This window comes from Momordica charantia, assembly GCF_013281855.1.
Source record: "Momordica charantia cultivar OHB3-1 chromosome 1 unlocalized genomic scaffold, Mcharantia_2.0 BLBB01000001.1, whole genome shotgun sequence".
In the NCBI taxonomy this organism is placed as follows: domain Eukaryota; kingdom Viridiplantae; phylum Streptophyta; class Magnoliopsida; order Cucurbitales; family Cucurbitaceae; genus Momordica; species Momordica charantia.
In genome coordinates, this window is record NW_028275157.1 from 9,883,192 (window position 1) to 9,902,079 (window position 18,888).

The 18,888-nt window shown below is 35.1% G+C and overlaps 1 long non-coding RNA gene across 3 annotated transcripts; it reads left to right on the forward strand.

Moving 5' to 3' along the window:
* The first annotated feature begins 11,071 nt into the window (after positions 1-11,071).
* On the forward strand, positions 11,072-13,343 carry LOC148213248 (uncharacterized). 3 transcript variants are annotated; one of them, XR_015791505.1, is made up of 3 exons: positions 11,072-11,437; positions 11,563-12,219; positions 12,719-13,343. It is a non-coding gene; the product is annotated as an uncharacterized LOC148213248 (long non-coding RNA). The 3 variants fall into 3 exon arrangements; XR_015791506.1 differs by lacking the exon at positions 12,719-13,343 and having other exon boundaries at positions 11,563-11,692; positions 11,777-12,658; XR_015791507.1 differs by lacking the exon at positions 12,719-13,343 and having other exon boundaries at positions 11,072-11,217; positions 11,300-11,437; positions 11,563-12,658.
* The last annotated feature ends 5,545 nt before the right edge of the window (positions 13,344-18,888 follow it).

Below are 18,888 nucleotides of genomic sequence, written 5' to 3' on the forward strand. Positions count from 1 at the left end.
GTTTACTGGAGAGAATTTCAGTTTTTGGAAGATGCAGGTAAAGGATCTTCTTACGTACAAGAAGATACACAAGACTTTGAGGGTAGACCAGCAGAGATGACAAACAAGGATTTGAATGAGATGGATGAGCAGGCCGTTGTGAACGTCAGAATGTCGTTGTCGATGAATGTTTGTAGTCTGGTGGCGAAAGAGACTATAACAAAGAAATTGTTAAAGGTCTTGCAAGACAGGTATGAAAAACCTTCTGCCAATACAAAAATATTTCTATGGATGAAGTATTTTAATATCCACATGGAGGAGGAAACCTCGGTGAATTCCCACATTAATAAGCTCACCGATATCAGAAAAGATGGGTGTCAAGATTGAGGAAGAGGTAAAAGCTATGAGGCTATTGACATTTTTGCCTGACAGTTGGGAGACGATGAAGATCGTAGAGTTAAATTCGCAAGGGGAAAATAGCTTGAAAATTTAGCTATTTGTGATGCCGCCTTATCTGAGGAAGCTCGGAGAAAATTAGGTAAAATGTCTGCATCTACTTTAGGGGCAGAAAATAGGGTTGAATTAGCTTTGGTAACTCAAAACAAAGGGAATGCAAAGATGGATTACAATGGGAAGCAGCAGCAGAGATATAGCAAGGGTAGTGGGAGTTCCAGTGGAGAAGTGAAGTGTTTTTACTGCCACAAGAAGGGACACGTGAAATGCTTTTGTTGAAAGTTTAAATAAGACTATGAGAAGAGGAACAATTCTACAAACGTTGTAACAGGAGAAGAACATATTAAAGAGTTTCTAGCTTGTGTTTAGAGGAACATGTCTGTAGACCACTAGGTAGTAGACACTGCTGCATCAGCGTATGTTGCTTCAGATAGACGTTGGTTCTCATCTTTTACTGCAGGTGATTATGGATCAGTGAAGATGGAGAATGGGAGTACCAAAGTCAGAGGAATTGGAGATGTTTGTTTAAAGACAGGCGAAGGGGCCGAGTTGGTGCTACGAGGCGTCAGGTATATTCCGAGCTTCAGATTTAATTTGTTATCCGCAGGGAAGTTAGATGACGATGGCTACAGTAGTGATTAATGGGGGTTGCTGGAAGCTCAAGAGGGAATCCAGGGTGGTGACAACAGGCCACAAGAGATCTTCTGTTATGTGTCTGAGTTTGAGGTTGCTAGGGGATTTGAGAGACATAGGATGCATAGAGTAGCTGCAGATGGTTCAGGGCGAGACTTGAAAGAATCAGCATCATTGACAACCAGGACAGATAAGAAGAATATGCCATCAGTTCAAGTACAACAGCTGGGAAGTAGAGGAAAGGGTAAGGAGAACAACTCAGCGAGGTGTTCAACAGGTTGTCGGTATAATACCCCAATTGTCAGACGAATGAGCGAGCTGATGAAGTCGCACAGGCATAGTGCATTGAAGGAGAAAACTATAGTTGGTGCTGAAGTCAAGGGTAATGTCTCTAGAAAGGCAACAAACTTGGTTGAGAGCGCCAAGTCATCAAGGGAATCTTCCTTCAGAGGTCGTTGGGTACGATCGAGAAAGGAAGCGACAAGGACCACTTAGTTTTGAGTGGGAGTACGTGGTTGTGTCTCTAGCGTCTGGGGAACAAACCACGTAGGATTGCTCAGTCTCAGGGCAATCACAGACAGAGCTTGGGTAAGGCCGGGCAGTGTAGATCAGTTCGTTGACAGAGGAGTCAGAACTGTGTCTTGACAGAGGGTGTCAAGATGATGGGACACTATTGATGCAGTGGGAGGCGAAATTGTCATTTTATCTCCTAGTGGGAGATTGTTGGGATTTTTGGATACAAAATAAAATAAATAAGTAAGGAATGAAGTAAAAAAAAATAATGGGCCAAAAGCCTAAACCTTTATTCTTAGATTTCACGTACTTATATATACATACATACATACATACATACACACACACACACACACACACATATATATATATATATATATATACACATACATACATACACATATATATATACATACACATACATACACATATATATATACATACACATATATATATATATATATATATATAATATATGAGTTTTATGTTTTGTGGGGAGTAGCCGTCAGAATTTTAGGGGCAGTCGAATTGGGGTTTTTGCCAGCAATTTTTGTGGTAGCAGCTCGGGTATTGGCAGAGACATTGGGAGAGATCAAGATCATCTTTATTGGAGTAATTGTATCTTGATCTATTGTGTTTTTCATTCCTATACCTAAGTATTAATTGTGTAAAATACTTAGAAGCTACGGGACTTTTGTTGGGATCTATAGGGGATATTTTTGGGAAGAGTTTTGTATCCAATCATTAATGATTATTAGTGAATTACCCACATCTGAGTGGAATACTGGACGTAGCTCTTAGTGGTAAACCAGTATAATTTTGTTGTGTCGTTTTCTTGTTCTTTACAGTTTTCTTCCTCATTTGCATATTGTGGTTGTGTGTGAATATTTTCTGTGGCAGGGGAAATTATACAGGACCGTTAATTTCCAAACAAGTGGTATCAGAGCCATGGAAACCTAGCTGTGTGGGGAAGGAATCCTCGAGGGGTGAACAAGAGTGATTGGGGTAAGCCTAACAGTCATTATGAAACTTGTGGATGAATCTCTAAATCGAACAAAAAGTGCTCGAGGTGGCGAGCAAAGACATGCTCTGTGCTCGGGTGACGAGCAAAATATGAGCCCTATCAAGTTGGGGAAGATTGATAGGAAGCCTATCATAGTCGGATAGACTGATAGGAAGAGTGTGGTATCTTTGTTTGAGGGGAGGAGATTAAGGGTGGCCCTAGTGTTCCCACAAGGTGGTTCGTGTAGTGAGTGCTTTATCTGGACGTGCTAGATAGAAGTGGGCTCCCGTTCACAATAGGGAGTATATGGGTTGCATGACTATTCGAGGCAATATACAAGTAGTACTTTGTTCGAGGAGAGGATTGTTGGGTTTGTAATGAGTGCAAACAAAGTTCCACATTGGTTAGGGAGAGAGGTGATCTAGGTATATAAGTAAAGACAATTATCTCCATTGGTTTGAGGTCTTTTGGGTGGAACCAAAAGCAAAGCCGTGAGGGTTATGCCCAAAGCGGACAATATGGTACCATTGTGGAGATAGTCGGGGTACGAGGATACCATTGTCCTTAACAAGAAGAGGGGTTTAAATAGAGGAGGAAAAGTTGGAAAAAAATTTGCCGCATACCAACAGATTTTTTTTTCATGTCAGTGCCTCTGCCAGAGTAGGATTTTCTTTTTCTTTCTTTCTTTTTTTTTAAATAAATTTACTTCTTTTTCTTTTCTTTATTTTCTTTACTTTTTTTTTAATTCAGCTCCCTATGTGTCGCAATTTTATTAGTCCAATTAGATGATTCATTTGCCACAAGTATTTTTCTTTGAACTTCTCTTCGTCGTAACTTCTTCGTTTGAGCACCGATTTAAATGATCCAATAGTCATTGGAATCATTGTAATAAGCTGCAGTGAATAGTTTAAAATACTAAAACTCTTTGTTAAATAAAATATATATTATTAATAAATCGTATAATATGATTAAAGCTCATAATAAATTTATGCGCTTTATAACACAAATTCTTACACACCAAAAATAATTAATGCTAAGTGTGTTTGTTATCATTAAAATATTAATTAATCGAGATTGAGGGCCAAAAAGCCAACAGATGCGAATGAAAAGATCTATGAGGCCAGGTTGCAACGACATGTCATTTGAGGGTTGAAGGAGGAATACATTCCTTTTGTTACATTCATTCAAGGGTAGGCGACACAACCTTTTGTCTAAGAGTTAGAAATTTTGCTTTCTAATCAAGAGGCCTTAGCAAAACAAATGGCTAAGAGTTCAGACACAAATTCTACTCTCTTCTTGAAGGGGAAACATTAGAAGAAAAATATATTTATATGGAATAAAAATAATGAAAAGATGTCAGGTACATGAATTTTTCTTTTATGATAGCCTAAAAAATAACAACCCTATCAAGTGCTACAAGTGAGGTAAAATTGGACATACCAATAGAATTGTAGAGTCAAGCTCTCCAAAGAAAATGTTGCAAGCGAAAATGAAAGACAAGATCAACTTAAATGGGAGCATTATTTCACTGTAGAAGTTTACGAAGGTCGTAACACAAAATCTCCACCTACCTAAGCACTCCTAAGCCATGAAAGTTGCAAAGAGGAGTGGATAATCAATTTAGGTTGCTCTCATCATGTAATTGGAAATGATGAGTTGCTCTCATAACTACAACAATACAAATGAGACTAGATTATTTTTACAGTAGACAATTCAACATATCTAGTAGTAAAAGAAGGGGTTGTGACAATTGGAATAGACGACAAGAGCATAATCAAGTTGAATGACATCTTCTATGTTCTAGGTTTGAAAATAAATTTTATTTATGTTTATTAATTATAGATTCGGGAAAATATGTTTTGTTTGGGGCAAAAGATATAAAGTTCTTGATAATGTGAAAAATATTTCTGCTAATGTTGTTACCTCTGGCCAGAAGAAAGGTTTCTTATTTGTCATGACAGTAAGAGAAGCCTATGTAAAAAAGACTAGTCAAACTGAAAGCGCAGAAATTTGGCATGCTCGGTTGGATCATTTAGGCTATCAATTGCAGCAAAAGATTTCGTCAAATAAGTTGGTGGATGGTATGCCATCCTTGCGAAATGTTCATAAAGATGTAATTTGTCAAGGGTGTCAGTTTGGCAAGTCACATCGTCTTCCATTCTCGAAGTCATAAAATCGCAAATCCTCCGTGCTTGAATTGATCCATGCAGATTTGATGGGACCAATAAAAACACCAAGTTGTCACTATGCCATGGTGTTTGTAGATGATTTCTCAAGGTAAACTGGATTTTTGCAAAGCTATGAGTTAGATTATAATGAGACATTTAGTCTAGTTGTGAAAATGGTAACACAAAGGACAAGTTTTTCCCTGGCAGCCTTTAAAAGATGGAAGTTATGACAGCTTGATGTAAAGAATGCATTTCTTTACAGAGATCTAGATCGTGAAGTATTTATGGAGCAACCCAAAGGCTATATTTTTGAAAAGTATCCCCACCACGTTTGCAGGCTCAAGAAAGCATTGTAAGACCTTAAACAAGAACCGTGTACTTGGTATTGTAAAGTGGCTAAGTACTTCATCTTTTATGATTTTAAAGTCTCAGAAGCTGATTCTAGTTTATTTGTTAAATTAGAATTAGATTTGTCATGGTTAGTACTGTTGTACTACGTGGATGATATGGTTAGTAATTTATCAGTTTGATTTGAGATGAAAAGTTTGGGAGAAGTTGGTTGTTTCCTTGGTCTAGAAATTGAAAAATTAGATGATGGGTATTTCACTTTCAAAGGCTTATGCAAAGAAGCTTCTGCACCCCTTGGACACGGGGGAGTCAAAGGAAAAAACAACTCCAATGGAGCCACATCTCAAGTTGATGAAAGATGAAGGAAACTTAATGCAAATTGTTATGAAGTTTCGGCAACTTGTTGGTAGTCTAATTTATTTAACTATCACAAAGTCATAAATTGCTTATTCTGTTGGCATGATCTCACAATTTATGCAATGTCCAAGGAGTATTCACCTAGATGCAACTAAGAGAATTTCGTGATACGTTAAAAGCTCTCTTGTTTTTGGTTTAATGTACAGAAGATGTGCGAATTTTGTCCTAAGTGGATTTACTGATGTAGATTGGGCGGGAGACGCAAATGATAAACGCTCTACTTCAAGCTATTGTTTTAACGTTGGTTCAACTATGATATCCTAGTGCCGCAAAAGGAGCGTGGTTTCTCTATCTAGTAACGAAGCTGAATATGTGGCAGCAATCATGGCTGCACAAGAATGTATGTGGTTGGAAAGTTTAATGAAAGATATGTTGTGCAAAGTTGGTATAAATTAAGTGTGATAATGAAAGTACAGTCAAACTTGCAACTTGTTTCCAATCCCATCTTTCATGCTCCAACAAAGCATATATAAGCATGTTATCACTATATTCGAGAGAAGGTCTTGAACCAAGAAGTTGAGCGGTAAGATTTCTCTACAAATAACCAAGTGGCTGGCATTTTCACAAAAACATTGGGAAAACCTAAGTTAAAATAGTTTAGAAGTGCACTTGGTGTAAGTATGCACTAAAGGGGAGTGTTAAAATTTAGTGCATCCTAATTAAAGTTTTATTTACTTTTTCCTAGTCAAAGCTATTGGTTTATCTTTTCATGGAAAATAATTTATCTAATTTTAGCATTACGTTGTTTATAGGTTCTTTTCAGTGACAAGTTTTTAGGAGTCATTAGTTGGCAAGCTTAGCTATAAATATTTAGGATTATTGTGTATATTTAAGACTGTCAAAATAAATAACATTAGTTCCTCTCTTCTATATTATTGTAGCTTTGCGGACTTTTTTTTTAAATGTAAGAAAAAAAAACAAAAATAAGGTAAGTTTGAAACTATTTGCAAATGTAGGGTAGTTAAATTGTACACGATTTAGCGAATTCACGAAACTCGCGTCCATCAGACGCTAGTTTTGATTGATGTGGCTCCAATGGCGCACAGTTGGAGCCACGTATGTTGTAGGAAATCGTGTGCATTGCACCTTCCAAACTCGTGTACAATGCACACAATTTCACCGAATGCACACAATGTACACGAGTTCTGTCTCCACCCTACCCCTCATTTTTAAACCAAAAACCCTTATCCTCTCTCTCCCTTTTCCTCCCCTCTCTCAACTCAGTCGCCGTCGCACTGTCATTCGTCGCCGTCGCTGCCTCCACCAGCCATCGTTGAAGGTGATCTTATTCCTCCCTTTTTTGTTTTAGTTAGATTTTATTACGATTCCTACACTTGTAGTTCATTCAGTCATCGCATCAAGTTCAATTCATCCACCGAATTCATTACCACAACTATCACCTATTGAGGTAACACAACAAGATATGGATGATATAATTCATCATCCATCATCACATATTGCTACGCCTCAACCTCGTCGTGGAGCTCGCCTGAGAAGACGACCATCATGTGGTAAATGAGTTTTTATCGATATTCTGTAATATTTCAGTTTATTTACATTTAAATCAACTTGTGTACTGAATTTTTATTAATGGATTTAAAATTAGTTTAGCATTGAAATTAATTTTTATTATAATGTGGTATATGAATTTAGTATACTGAACTTTTATTAATCAACTTGTGGTACATGAATTTAGTTCACAATTCAGCCATCGAACAAAATACTAAGAAAAAATTTCAAAATTTTTGCACAAAATAAGAAAAAAAATAAAAACAAATCGCACTTGGTATTTAATTTGGAAGGAAAAAAAAAAATATATATATATATATATATATATATATATATTTCTTTTCTTTTTTCTAGAAACTCGTGTACAATGTACACGATTTACCTCAAATCGAATATACACAATTTCTAGGTTAATCGTGTACATTGTATGTAAGTTCCCTCAAATCGAATATACACAATTTCTATAAATCGTGTACATTGTATGTAAGTTCCCTCAAATTGCGTACAATGTACATAATTTATTAGTCCAACTAGCCGGCCACATCAGATTCAAGCGGACACCTATATATAACTCGTATACGTTATTCACAAGTTTTGAATTTGACCATAACCACCCTATTTTTGTCAAATAGTTTTGGAATGTACCATGTTTCATATTTATATTATTTTATTTACATTTTCTTTTAATTTTAGTTTGTAATCTACCTTAAATTTGTAATTTATTTTTTTAAGTTATATTATTTATGAAATTAGCCCTAGCTTTGCTCTCTTTCTTTTATTTTACCACTTAACTCAAAATTAGTCTAAAATAAATTATTGTTGATCAAAAAAGTTCTTGACCATCCAGTGATACGTTATGAGATTTTAAAGTTCTTGACCTAAATTGTAAAAATTAACCAAAAAAAAATTATGAGATTTGACAGGGTGTGTTTGAGAGTGATGGTAGAATGAATGATTTTGAAAAAAAAAATGAGATTTAAGTATAATTGATTTTTAAAAATCACCGTCCATGATACGTTAAAAATCAATTTAATTTTCCAAATATGATCAAGGGCAGTGAAGTGATTTTGACAGGTGCAGGTGCAAAAGTAATTATAGATATTTTTAATTTGGACAAATTGCAAAAACCACGTTCAAGTATGGTAGTCACTTTTTCCTTCTTCTCCACATCTTCAGCCTCAGAACTCCCTTTTTCGTCGCTGGCTTTCAAAAAATTCATACCTCTAAGGAAGTAGTATTTGAATGCTTTCAACACCTTCACACAATTTTGGATACCATTTTTGCTAAATTTAATGTCGGAAAATTTCGATCTTTGTCCAATTTATTTAATTGGGGTTGAAGTTTTGCACTCGAAATTCACTTTTTTGATAAGATGAAGATCTTGGGCACCTTTAATCAATCCATCGACCCATTTTTTTGGACCAAAATTCATGTTTCTTTTTTTTTTTTCTTTTATCAATTGGTTAGAACAAGAATTTGAGTTTTCCAATTGATTTTGGCTTCTAGCATTTTTTTCATTTCTGTTTTTTTTAGCATTTCGAGTTTTAGGTTCGCTGGCCTTTTGTAGTTGGAATTTGAATTTCTGATTTGGTTTGGGCTCTTTGGCTCCATGAGAAGACTGTCACGACGTTAGAAATTTCTGATTGGTTTTACCCTGTTTGGAGAGGAAGAGAGATTTTTACTATTGAAAGTTTAACGGTCTAATTTTTTCATTTATGAAAATTTGAAGGTTTAGTTTTACATTTCATTTATGAAAATTTGAAGGTTTAGTTTTACAATTGAAAGTTTAAGGGTTCAAGAAGTGGTTTTTACAATTTGGCTTTTTAATTTTTTTTAAACTATAAATCTTTTAAATTTTAGTTATATATATATAAGAAATATTGCATTAAAAATAAATCGTACCACTAAGAGTTACATCAGAAGAGGGGTGACAACGCACCACAAATAGAAGCCATAAAAGAAAACAATTATCCCGAATAACATAGAAACGATCATTACACTTGGCCAATAAAACAGATTGTTCAAAGAACTAGGAATAAGGACAAATTCTAGCCCACTATACATTTTCTCGAAAGTCACACATCCACAATCTCATTTAATGATTTTGGGGGAGATTAAGGAAATTGACAATTATGGCACACCTATTTAGGATTTGGAGGGAAATAATTGCATCAAAAGTTGTCTTATCCTCCCTTAGGTAAGGAAGGATTAGGAAAATTCCCAAAATCATGCTATAAGGGATCTCAAAACAATTAAGACTGATAACCTCCACAGATCCCAAAGCGGTGTTCGAGCCGATCGCTACTGCACCTCCATCATCGCCCATCTTCTGCTTCATCATCCTTACCTCGAAACCATGTAAGTTCTCTGAACTAGAATGCAACGAAAATAAAGAGTTATCCCAAAAGATCTCTCCAATTTTGTAAGGACAAATATTGACGATAAGTCATGTTCTCGTCACCATCTACGTGCACATAAAATTTCAGAAAGTGAAAACATATTTAAAAAGTTAGAGTAATTTACATATATAAAAAAAAGATATATTGAAACATTTTATAATTACCTTATGATAATTTTATATTTGTGAAATAATTTTTAGATGCAGTGTAGTCAAATAAATTAGTAATTAATATTATTTAAAAAAATGTAATTAAACACATAAAATTTATAATTAAAACTATTTTTATAAAAATTGTTTTAAGAAAAAATATTTTTTAAGAAAGTGTTTAAAGGGCCAACTTACTCAAAATTAAGAAGGTTACTTTTACAAACTTACTCAACATAAATGGTCCCCGCTCTGTATTATTTTTATGTTAAAAAATATCAAAACCTTATGATGCTTATATTTTGAAATTTTTGTATTCATAATTTAATATTTAAGATTTATACATTTGAGTTTATTTGGACAATTTTTTATAAGATATTTAGACAACGGTATAATACAATATTTATTTTAATTAAGAAGTTTAAGAATTTCCTATTTTTAAATTCCAATTCTTGTAATTTTTTCTTTTTTTATACAACAATTATTATTATAGAATTTAGTTTAAAATACTATTTTGGTTCTTGTACTTTGTTTATTTTAGTTTCTATATCTAGAAAATTTTCATTTTGGTCATCATATTTTTAACTTTGATTCATTTTGGTCCACGTACTTTAAAAATATTCATTATTGTACTTTTAAAAAGTGATCATTTTAGTCTCTCTTTACAAAACTTTAACACAAATTTTGCACATAACGGAAACTCTTTAGTATAAATTAATATTTACATTTTAAGAAATATATTAATTTTAATGTCGTGTTGAAATTGTGATAAAAAAAATGGAGATCAAAATAAACATTTTGAAAGAACATAGATTAAAATAAACCAAAGTTGAAAGTACAGAGACCAAAACGAACATTTTAAAAGTATAGAGACCAAAATGAACCAATAATAAAAGTAGAGGGACCAAACTAGTATTTTAACCTAAAATTTAATAGACAAAATTATGGGTTAGAAAATGGAATAAGTGAACTAACTAGGGATTCAAACTCATGACTTATTGGTTCTGTCCAAAATACATATTGTGAAATTTTTCTTCAAATGCCGCGTAACAAATTCAATTTTACTTGTAAAAAAAAAAACAAATTCAATTTTATACCAAAAAAGAAAAAAACACCATTATTAATAGGTCACTGTACCGTATGTTTTGAGCAATTTAAAAGGATAGTTTAATTTATAAAAATATTTACACGTATTTGTATAAAGTAATTTACAAATATATGTATTTTTGTAAAAAGGAATTAAAAAAAAAAAGAATCTCGAATTTCAAATTAATAAAATAATCTAAGATAACAGATGGAAATGTTTGCAATATTCTACAAGCAATTTAAATTCAAAAGGCTTCGTAAAATTCGGAGAATCAATGACCACGATCTCGGGAAACTACCTTCCTCCCAGATCTGGCCGTTCATTTTAATTAATAGTAAATCTTTAGTTAAATTTAAGATTTCCCTATTTAAAGTATACCCAACGACTGATTCTTCTAAATAAATTCAAATGTTCAAATTTCTAAGGATTGCGTTGACGTCAAGAATTGGCAAGCGCCTCGAATTCATCCTCTTCTTCGTTTGATCATCTTATGGACTTGGGATCAACAGTTCGAGTATGGCAAATCAAGATTTCGTTTCGCGGATTAGGGGTTTTCTCCATGGTATAGGAGGTTTTTCTACATGTAGTTCTTGTTTCTTGGGATTTTTTATATGTAGATCTTGTTTCTTGAATGATTTTGTCAGTTGATTGTTGTTCAACATTGTATTTACAATCGCTGGTGTTCGGAACCATGAGAATTTCGCCCGATCCATTCCGCATTCTTCTAGACCTCTTTTGTGTATCTTCTTTGGATCACTGGCGAGCGTCTTGCATCACATACGGTACGGCCGTGGATTCTTTACTCTCTGTTTCAGATTCTTGTTCGTTTTTCATTCTCTAACTTATCTTGGTTTAGCCATTATCCGCGTTTGGTTTCTAGGCTTATTTCAATCGATTCTTGATACAGATACAGAGAAGGGACGTTCGATCTTTGCATCTCCACATGTCGGTCTGGCTTTCATCAAAATTGATAGGAGTGAATGATGGGTATGAAACATGTATGCGGGTTTCACATTATTTTGCAGAGTTCTGAAGAAGTATGTGAGAATGTCTTAAACTTTGGGTTCAAGATTTGCATTCTTACCATTGCTGGTGATCCTATATGATTTGGCTTCTCATAGGATTCGGTGTCCATGCCCACCAACATATAGGAGCGGTTTTATATTGTGAAGAATTGAATGCCTTTGCGGTATTTGGTCATAGTATGATAAATGTAGATTGAAGCGCTTACTTGAAAAGTCGAAAGATACTGGTGTGCAGTCATGTACATAGTCGACCTTTGCCATGACAGGTGCGCTTGCTTGGCAGGTCAAAATTCTTCAATAAAAGTTCCATTTTTTCGGTGTTGGGGGAGGAGATGGCACGGGACGGGCTCTTTACCTTTTTTCAGCCCGGCTCTCCTCCCCCATTCTGTCTCTCTCTCTCTCTCGCTCAAACGTTCACATCTCCAAAAAAATACTTGCCCTTCGACTTTCTGAATCAAATTGACCAATAAAAGTACTCTACATCACAAGCAGTGGTATGTGCGACAAATGAATCGAATGTGTGAGCTTTTGACCACAAGGTACAAATTCTGAGCTATATAATACTTTGATGTCGTAATTTCTAATGCATAGTCCCAAACTGAGATGTTATTATGTTATACGAAGTATGTGCAATCGAATCATATCTTATATCTAAATGCTGAAGAATTCTTCTTTACAACTTTATAGGATGTTTTCCCGATTGGTACTTGGATCTGTGTTTTTGATATATATATGGCGTTTATGGGCGTTTGTGCTTCGAACCGTTTTTGCAAGTAGAATTTATTACTTTAATAATGTGCGTTTAACAGGGTTTCATTTTTTATGAGCTCCAATAAATTCACTGTAAATGATGTTAGTAGTTAGTAAATTCCTATTTCCCACAGCCCCAACCTATTTATTAAGGTAGGGGCTCCCTTCTGTAATTATATGTTTTGTTGTAATCAATAAAATAACTTCTCTTATTTGCCAATAGATTTGTACTTTTCTGTTTGCTCGAATATGCTTCAGCTTAGTAAAACTGACATCATTTCTTGACAGGTGCAGTGGCTCTCTTTTCTGAATGTAGTTTCTGAGTTCCTTGAGGAGGAATGTTGTTCTATGGTCTTGTGAGTTATCTCACCTTTTTAAAAGCTGGTTTTGTTAAAGCTCTTGGACGAGATCCCACTTCTATTTTGATTTCTCTTTGAATGTAAATGTAAGGAAGGGATGGATTTCATCCAATTCAAGTAGAAGTCTATTGAGTTTACTAACCGATTTGTCGTAGTTTCAGAACCGATATCTACTAATTTGAGATCATCTAACAATCTGTGCAAAATCTGAAAAAAGAAGTTGCTGTTGCTTTAAACCATTGAAGAACATAAGCTGTTTCTAGGCCCTGTGGAGACATGGAAGCTATTCAAACAAAGAGGAGTGTGTGCAGTAACTGAATGGATCGTGAGATTTCAACCTCAAGGTACAAATTTTGAATTACATCATTCTTTTAAGTTGTTATAGAGTTTTGAATAAGCTGTTAAGTTATTATATCATTCTACGCCCACTCCTGTTATACAAAAGTTGTATAACGTTCTCGAATCGTATCCCTATCAAATGTTCATAAAAATTGTACAACACAGTTTGTAAACGTCAAGAAATTCAAAATTCAAATCCTCCCCAGGAAATAATTTGAAGACACAAGTTCAAAGGTGGATCAAAAGTAAATGGTTGCAGCCAATCATAGAATCCCACTAAAAAAATACGCCCAAAACTATTTAGTGACATTTTTTAATAGATTGTTTGCCGTAGGATCAAAAGATTGTTTGCGTAAACCATAAATTTTGGGTCAATCATAAATGACCACAACATTATTGACAAAACTAAATTTTATTAAATTTTGTGGATTATAAATTATCCCTAAATTAAAAGACAAAAATGATAATTATTGGTTGAATTGGATTATACAAAATTGGACTTCGAATCAATTTAGTTCACAAATCCATTGGATGATATTTTGACCTAAAACCAAATTACCACAAGACCATTATAGTCTAAATTCATTTAAAGAATTGAGTTGGGTCCGAAATCAATTCGAGAGAAAGAATTATAAGATATAGACTAGAGATTGAATCCACTACATATATGAATAAATTGGCACGCTCAATGGGATCATCTCTATCTCTCATACATGTTTCAAGACTCAAGTTTCTGTAAAAAACACTTCTGCTTCAAGCGACTCTCCTCCAATTGTTGTAAAAAAAAAAAACTAAAATAGATGAAGATCAAATGGGGTTGTTATTAAGGATAACCTTTAATACTGATCTAAAGCCTAAAACGATTGAGATCTGAGAATAGCTTGAAAGAGAATTCTTAAATCTCTTCTACAGTACGAGGAGAACCATCAGCATGGATCTCACTAACTACAAACAAAAAAAGGTGAATTGGTTGTCGAATATATCAACCGTTGGAGAGCCTAAGTCTTAATTGTAAGGATAAACTCACTGAACTATCTGTGGTAGAAATGTGCACCCAAGGCATGCACTGAGGACTTCTTTACATCCTTAGAGGGATAAAAACCTTGTATGTGCTCATGACATGGAGATAAGTATCTCTAGAGGTAATAAAGAGCATCTAGTCTCAAATGTGAAGAAAGAAAAGAAGGAAATGAAGAACACAAAGAAAATTTTCAAGGGTGCTAAGAATGCATCTATGGTTGTTAACATGATCGCTCTCAATTTTTTTTTTGAAAGGAAAAGAAAAAGAAAGGAAGATAGAAAAGCGACAAGATGGAAGCGTAAAATGTCGCCTATCTCTAGAAGAGAGACAAGAAAAAGGTCTATCTTTTTCCAGAAACTGACCTTGCAGATATGTGAGAACAACTACTGGAAAAAGGACATTTGAACAGATGGGGAAAACAAATGATCCCACCTACTGAGACAACATCAAGTCGTTAGTCATCCAATGAAAAAATGCTTTGTTTTGAAAGAACGAATTTTGAAGTTAGCTCGAGAAAAGAAGATTAAGTTAGATTTTGATGAAGTGGCCCAAACAAATCACGCAACGATAATACCAGTTCAGCGGCTAGTTGTCCACAATCTCATTTCATGACCAAGAATGGTCCATTTTGGGACCCTTGAGCCTATATCCATTTCGTTTTGGCATAAGACTCATAGGAAAAACTCTCAAGAAAAAGACGAACTTACAGAGGATGAAGAAGGAGAATGAATTTTTGTAACTCGTCGAAAGAAGCGAAAATAAAATTTCGTTAAAAAAAAGTCTTGCCTGTTTCGAGACCGTAGAAAAAGAAGCAAAACCGAGCAGAAGAAGGTAAAAAAGAGTCCAAGGAGACCTAAACTCGTCGTGGAAGAAAATGAAGATATTGCTCAACTGCAACGAATGATAACTTTAAGGGACCAACCAACCTCCTCCTTGATGAGAGACCGAAAGACATATCTGGAACTATCACCTGTCACACTATCATAGTAACTGACAACGACAATGCTTCTACAAGTTCACTAGAAATAATGACAGAGTTGGAAGATTTGCCATCTTTTAACGTAGACGATTTATTGTCGCTCCCTTGAGAGGCCAAAAATGCTCTTATCGAGGTGTTGAAAGGTCTTGATGTTTCTAACATCCTAGTCCCTCAAGCAAACACATGTTCTTCATGTTGGACGTCTATTAGCTTCACAGACGAAGACTTGCTGCTAGGGTCAAAACCTCATAATAGGCCTTTGTTTGTCTCTCTTGGTATATTCGAGAACAGAAGATTGGTCGAATTCTTATTGATGATGGCTCAACTGTTAACATAATGCCGAAGTCAACCATGAAGCAATTAGGCATTTCAATGGATGAGTTATCGAGTAGTAAGTTGGTAATTCAAGGTTTCAATTAAGGCTGCCAGTGAGGAATTGGCATGATTCGTCTCGAACTTAGCATTGGGGACTTAAAGGCTAACACTTTATTCCACAACATAAATTCTAGGACGACCTACAAGCTACTACTAGGGCCCCCTTGGATTCATGAAAATGGAGTGATAACTTCTACGTTGCACCAATGTTTCAAATTCTATCAAGATGGCATCAAGAAAGTTGAAGCTGATACCAACTTATTCTCGGAGGCTGAGTCTCATTTTGCAAATGCGAAATTCTATATGAAGACTAATGTTATAGGGAAAACTATGCTGACGGAAATCCCCTTAATCAAGAGCTGTGATAAACCCAAGTTGCATGAAGATCCAACCAAAAGATTGATTGAAGAAGTAAACACTTTTGATGTCCAAAAGAATGAGGCATCTACCAATACCACGAAGTTATGGGATTCAAAGGATAAGAAAGTGCCAAATACTCCTATCATTCGTTATGTCCCTTTATCTCAGTGCATGAACGGTGAATCACCATTCACAGAATGTTTAGGAATCCTGAAGGTTAGTGATGTGGAAATTTGAAGGAGAATTTCACGACGTCTCTTACAAAAATAACAAAGCAAGAGGCTAAAAAGTCCGAGGATAGCCAGATAAAGATGGTCTTACTCGAGAAATGAACGAATGATAAATTAGACTCTAAGGCATATAAACTTTTGACAAAAGTAAGCTATGATTTTACAACTCATACTAAGTTCAAAAGCCTAAAGATCTTTGATGTGATGAAAGACCTGAACTTTATTCAACGCAGAAGAAGTTGTAAAAGGAAGTTAATGTCATACCTACCTTAAGAGCAGGACTTGTGTACAAATCACCAAGGCTAATTCGCATTATACGGAAAGGGAAAGCAAAGGTAGTAGACACGAACCGTATTACAATAAAAGAAGCTGACGACCATGAAGAAAACCAAGATAGTGCCAATCAGAGGGTTTCTGCCTTAAATCACATAAGATTGTCAGTCGCACGCTCCTTGATCTTTGGAAGGTTAAGTACATGACTGCAAAAGAAGAAGTTTCATATCCAGCTTCTAGTTTCACGCGCCCTTCAGCCTTTCAAAGGCTAAACATGGCTAAAAGGGAATAAAGAAATTCACGCCCAACTCTTCCTTCTACATGGCCATAAGTTTTTGGAGGCTAAATATTACACTGGCCCTCAGTTTTTTATCACCTGGAACATGAAGGGACGATTGTAACTTAAAAAAAGAGGCAACTTCGTGAGACAAAAGAAGATAAAGAGATTTGTAGTGTCGTTCCCTCACAAATGAGAAGAAGAACCGTATTTTTGTAAGTAGGAACAACTCCTTAAAGGTAAATCGACATACTATCATCCTCACTAAACCAAAGGAGGAGGCTGAAGAATACGAAGAAGATAAGGCCACATATTGTCATGTTTCTGTTGAAGAGGTGTTAGACACCGAAACATCTAAAGAAGATGTTGAGGAAGCGTCATAATTAGTAGAAGATGACAACCAACCAACAGTTTGACGAACTTAAGGAAGTAAATCTTGGCACAGTAGAAGATCTGCTTCCAACCTTCATAAATGTGTCACTTACTCGTGATGAAGATTGTGAATATATGAACCTACTCACCACATACAAAGATATTTTTGCTTAATCATATAAAGAGATGTCATGACTTGATCTAAAAGTTGCAATCCAAGGATATTGGCCAGTGAAATAAACCCAATGACGATTTCGATTGGAACTTATACCTCAAATCGAAGTTGAAGTTAACAAATTGATAGAGGCAGGCTTAATCCGCAAAGTGAAATATCCAACATGGATAGCTAACATCGTTCCCGTTAGAAAGAACAATCAATTTCGTGTTTGTGTTGACTTTTGTGACCTAGAAAATGCATGTCCCAAAAATGATTTTCCACTACTCATCACCAAAATTATGGTTGATGCTACCACTGGGGATGAATCCTTATCTTTCATGGATGAAGGATTCATCCCGGGATACAACCAAATTTAGATGGCACTCAAAGACAAAGAAATATCATCATTTCGAACTTCGAAAGGGATATATTATTACAAGGTAATGCCCTTCGGATTGAAAAATGCTGGTGTTACTTACTAGCGTGCTATGCAAAAGGTCTTTGACGACATGTTTCTAATGCTATGTCGACGATCTCGTGGTTAAGTCTAAGGAGCGATAAGATCACCTAGTGGACCTAAAAGTAGTCTTTGATCGCTTGAGGAAGTGTAAATTATGGATGAGCTCTCTCAAGTGTGCATTCGGCATCATGTAAGAAAGTTTTTTTGGTTTCATTGTTAGACATTGGGGAATTGAAATTGATCAGTAAAAAATTGACACCATCCAAAAAATGCCTAGACCCACGAAGTTGCATGAATTGAGAAGTCTCCAAGGTTGTCTGGCCTACATCAAGAGATTTATCTCCAACCTAGCTGGTCGATGCCAACCTTTCCAGAGATTGATGAGAAAGGATGCAAGTTTCGAGCGTGATCAAACATGTGAAAATGCTTCTGAAAGCATAAAGGAATATTTGCTTAATTTATCTGTCTTAGGTGCACCTATAGTAGGAAAGCCATTGATACTGTATATCATTGCTCAAGAAAGATCGCTCGAGGCATTGTTGGAACAAGAAGGAGAAAAAAAGGAAGGAATGAGCTCTTTACTACCTTTGTAGAACCTTGATCAGAGGTGAGCTAAACTATTATTCTATCGAGAAGATGTGTCTTTCACTTTTCTTCGCCATCGATAAATTTAGGTACTATATGCAAGTCTTGACAGTGAACTTGGTTGCTAAGGCTGATCCAATTAAATATGTTTTGTCTAGGCTGATTATTTCTAGACGTCTGGCAAAATGGGCAATTTTACTTCCGCAGTACAATATTGTTTAAAAGGCAATGAAAGGACAAGTATTGGTAGAATTCTTAGTAAATCATCCGATCCCATCAGATTGAAAATTGTGCGAAGACTTGTCCAATGAAGAGGTCTTTTATGTTGACTCACTATCAAATGTTCAATTTAAAGTTGGATAAATTCCAAAATTTCAAATTCATCCCAAATTTGAATTAAAGACAAAAATCGAGTATTTGTAAAGCCATAAATTTTGGGTCAATCATAAATGGCCACGTTCTTATTGACAAAACTATATTTTATTGAATTTAGGGATTATAAATTATCCCTAAATTAAAATTAAAGACAAAAATGACAATTCCCAAATAATGCAAGCGCATTTAATTGGGCCCTTTGGATTAGATATAATTGGTTGAATTGGGTTATCCAAAACTGGGTTTGAAATTAATTTAGTTCACAAATCTATTGAACGGTACTTTGGCCGACCATT